The sequence below is a fragment of the Trichechus manatus genome, unplaced genomic scaffold (genome assembly GCF_000243295.1).
Source record: "Trichechus manatus latirostris isolate Lorelei unplaced genomic scaffold, TriManLat1.0 scaffold00104, whole genome shotgun sequence".
NCBI lineage: Eukaryota > Metazoa > Chordata > Mammalia > Sirenia > Trichechidae > Trichechus > Trichechus manatus.
In genome coordinates, this window is record NW_004444040.1 from 3,281,311 (window position 1) to 3,286,299 (window position 4,989).

The window sequence follows — 4,989 nt, forward strand, 5'->3', positions numbered from 1 at the left end:
GGAGCCCAGCTGAGCCCAGCCCAAATTTCCAGCCAATAAAAGCACAAGCTGAATAAATGGTTGCCATTCTAAACCACTACATTTTGGGGTGATTTGTTATATAGCAATTGTTGTTGTTGTTAGTTGCTGTCTAATCAACTCTGATTCATGGCAACCCTATGTACAACAGAATAAAATATTGCTGGGTTATACAGCAATAGTTAACTATGAAAGAACTTGACAGGATACTGTGGTCATAGTTGACACGAACAGGGCACTTGGTGGACACAAGTCTAAAGTTCCCTGGATTTGTTTATGAGTTTGTGTTAGATGCCACTAGGGACCCTCTCCCCAAAGCAGCCTAGAGATATTTTCAGATAGCTAAAGTCTGAGTGAGGTGGTGAAATTCATGTTTATGGCTGTTAATATTTCTCCGTTTGTCCTCACAAACTGGAGAGACCTAGGGAAATTTGAGTAAGGAAGAGACTGTCACTGAACTTCACAAGTGTATCTTTCATGGGGAAGGACTATCTTCATTAAAAGAATCCTCTTTATCCATCACTAAGAAATTTCCATAACATCTAAAATATTTATATGGGATAATGTCTAGATTCGTCCTTGCAGGTGAGAGGGTGCGTGAAAGCTCTCGTACAGGTGGTATTTAAGCAGGCTCAGGTATATGAGTCTATGGCCCCAGACAGGAGACCTATCTAACCAGCTTTCTCCTCCTCCGTTTAAAGTGCAGACGGGCTGGTAAGAGACAAAAAGGAAAGCAAAATATCCAAGTACATGACCTAGGCTTATTCAGTCCCACCAAATATGTTTCTTTTTACAAAAAGTATTTGGTAGACAGCCTCCAGGCTAAACTTCCCTCCAAAGTCCTTATAAACAGAGTTTGGTAATTGATTTATGTTTCAAATTAGATGGGAGATTTCATATAATTTTCCTAGGAATACCTTCAAGTTTCCTTAACCCCAAGGTTACATTCCACTAAAACTGTCCTTCCATTTTTAGACGGTAATCCCAATTATTTGGTGTGGAAAAGCTACCCTGTCATAAGCATACACATTCAAAATTATATGGATAGATATTTACTTGACATCTATGGTGTGCAAGATGCCATGCTAGACATGGTGAAAGATAAAAAAATAATCATGAAGCCAGAAGAAACATTAGGCACCATCAAGTCCAACACCATCATTTGGTAGACTCAGAAATGGAGACTTAGAGAAATCAAATCACTATGCCATTTGGTTGCAATAAACAGGAACTATTTTAGCCAGCCTAAGTAAAGAGAGAATGATTTTAAAAAACCAGGTGTTTCTTGCAGAACTCATGGGAAGGAAGTGAGCCAGGTCAGAGATGGGCTACGAATAGAGTCTTCTTTCGCTTTCTCTCTCCTTTTTCTCCTCTCTCCTTCTCTCCCTCTCGATCATCTTGACTTTTCTCTTCGAATCTGCTCCAGCTTCTGCCTGGATGGCAGCCTTGATCCCAACATCTACACACACTTACAGATCCTGCATCACCATCAACTCATTCAGTCTTTGGATGTCATCAGCTGTGGACAGCAGTGGGATGGAGGCCAGGCTGTAAGATGGGCCAGTGCTCTCAGAAAGGTGAGGGGTAGGTAGGGTGGAAGTATTTGGAGTCTTTATCAAAGCGGTAGTGCAAACGGTTAAGTGCTCAACTACTAGATGAAAGGTTGGTGATTCAAACCTACCCAGAGGCACCTCAGAAGACAGGCCTGCTGATCTGCTACTGAAAGGTCACAGCCTTGAAAACCCCACGGAGCAATTCTACTCTGCACACACGGGGTCACCATGAGTCAGAATTGACTCAACAGCAACTAACAACAACAAAGTGGTTACATGGACTATTCATCTCCCACTTGTTGGCCCTTATACCTCAGGCAGACCAGGTTCATGCCAGGCTTGAAGTCTCTCCCCACCAAACCCTGGTCCCTGAGCTTCCTTGAGAGATACTAGATGGTAAATTTCCTCAATGTGCCACGCTTTCTTATACCTCCATAAATTTGCGTAGGCATTTCCCTTCACCTGGGATGCCCTTTTACCTCCCCTCTCTATTCAACTATTTCTCCTATGGCAATGCCAAGGGTAGCAAGAGAAAGCTTTACCCACTGATGTAACCTCTATCAATCCCCACTCTGCCCTTGCCTAAATCAAATCACTATGCCATTAGTTGCAAGAAACAGCAATCAACCAGAAGATAAGCTAGACAACTGGGATCTTCTAAAAATTAAACATTTATTGTCATCCAAAGACTTCACAAAAAGAGTAAAAAGACAACCTATAGACTGGGAAAAAATTTTTGGCTACGACATATCCAACAAAGTTCTAATCTCTAAAATCTGTAGAAAAATCCAATGCTTCTACAACAAAAAGACAAACAATACAATTTAAAAATGGGCAAAGGATATGAACAGACACTTCACCAAAGAAGACATTCAGGTGGCTAACAGACACATGAGGAAATGCTTGCGATCACTAGCCATTAGAGAAATGCACGTCAAAACTCCAATTAAAAAAAAAACTGCAATGAGATATCATCTTACCCCAGTATTACTGGCACAAATTAAAAAAAAATAGAGAATAACAAAAGTTGGAGAAGCTGTGGGCTGGGAAGATTGGAACCCTTATGCACTGCTCGTGGGAATGCAAATGGTACAACCATCTTGGAAAATGATAGGGTGCTTCCTTTTTTCTTTTTAATACTAGGGTGCTTCCTTAAAAAGCTAGAAATAGAAATACCAAACAATTGAGCAATCCTGCTCCTAGGAATATATCCTAGAGAAATAAGAGCCATCACACAAATAGACATATGCCCACTCATGTTCATTTCAGCATTATTCACAATAGCAAAAAGATAGAAACAACCTAAGTGCCTATCAACAGATGAATGGATAAACAAACTGCGGTACATACACACAATAGAAATACTACGCAACAATAAAGAACAAGGATGAATCTGCGAAACATCTCACAACATGGATGAATCTGGAGGGCATTATGCTGAGTGAAATAAGTCAATCATGAAAGCACAAATATGTGAGACCACTATCACAAAAATTCATGAAAATGTGTACATACAGAAAGAAACAATCTTTGATGGTGACGGGGAAGGGGAGAGGTCGTGAGGGAAAAACACTAACTAGACAATAGATAAGTGGTAACTTTGGTGAAGGATAAGACAGTACACAATACTGCGGAAGTCAGCACAACTTGACCAGGCAAAGTCATAGAAGCTTCAGAGACAATCCAAACTCCCTGAGGGACTGAGTTACCAGACTGAGGGCTGCGGACCATGGTCTCGGGGGACATCTAGCTCAATTAGCATAACAGTTTATAAAGAAAATGTTCTACACCTTACTTTGGTGAGTAATGTCTGGGGTCTTAAAAGCTTGTGAGCAGCCATTTAAGATACATCTACTAGTTGCATGCATCTGAAGTAAAGGAGAATGAAGAAAACCAAAGACACAAGGAAAATATTAGTCCAAGGGACTAATGGACCACAACTACCACAGCCTCCACCAGACTGAGTCCAGCATAACTAGATGGTGCCTGGCTACCACCACTGATTGCTCTGATAGGGATCGCAATAGCAGGTCCCGGACAGAGCAGGAAAAAATTGTAGAACAAAACTCAAATTCACAGAAAAAGATCAGATTTACTGATCTGACAGAGACTGGAGAAACCCTGAGAGATGGCCCCTAGACGCCCCTTTAATACAGTACTGAAGTTACTCTTAAAGTTCACCCTTCAGCCAAAGATTAGACAGACCTATAAACAACCAGTAATACACATAGCTCAACCACGTGTACAAGACTAAATGGGCACACCAGGCCAGGGTCAAGGACGAGAAGGCAGGAAGGGACAAGAAAACAGGACGAATGGAAATAGGGAACCTGAGGTCGAGAAGGGGAAAGTGTTGACACATCATTGGTAACCAAAATCACAAAACATTTTGCGTGTTAATTGTTTAATGAGAAACTAATTTGCTCTGTAAACTTTCACCTAAAGCATAATTAAAAAAAGAAAGAAAACAGGAGCCATTTGAGCCAGTCTCCCAGTTTAAATTGGCTCCAGCCAATTTAAATATACAGTCTAAGTAAAAGGTCCATGCAAACATAGATTCCAGCACATCCTCTGAACTCCCTAGTCCAACTAGAACTCTACCTATATTCTGGAGCTGCTTTGATGCCTGCTTACCCTCCAAAACTCAGCTCAAATGCCGCCTCTCCTGGGGAATCCTCCCCACGCCCCATCACTTCCTCAGTGCTCTCAGAGCACTGGTTCAAAATGCATCTACAATGCCCATTTCCTCAGGACAACCTGCCTGAGGGCCAAGATAGCCTCTAATTCATCAGTTCATCTTCTCCATCTGTCACACTGTGAGTACCCAACACTCCTCTGAGGAATATGTCTGGCTCAAGTACCTCTCTCAACTCTTGTGCTTTCTGACTCCCCTGCAACCAGGTCCAGGTGGGGAATGACACCCCACTGATCCTCACCCAGCCTGTGAGGCCTAATTAACACCTGAAACCAAATGGGGAACATACAGCATACCCGAGGCTGGAGCCTAGCATAAGTCCTGGGATGGAGAGAGCCAGAGTTATTGCTTCTATGCAATCACCACAGGCCTGGTGGTTGGAAGCAACAGAAGCATCACCTTAGAATTCCCAGGGTGATTGTGAAGGCCCACCTACCCTGAGCAAAGCTGTGAAGTTAGCAGAAGTTGGCCTTAGTGCCCTGGTCCCCCCTCCCCTGTCTTCTCCTCTTCTCCCTCACCATGATTTTCTCTTTCATTATGACACAGAAGGCTCTGTCACTCACTGATTCATTCAACAAATGTTTAATGAACATTTACCATGCCAGGAAGTGTTTTTGGCACTCAGGAGACAAAGCCTCATCAAGTCATCACGGTGTAATAAAGAAAGTAAATATATAATACGGTGGTGCCATAATATGTTTCAGTATTAAGATGTCATACACA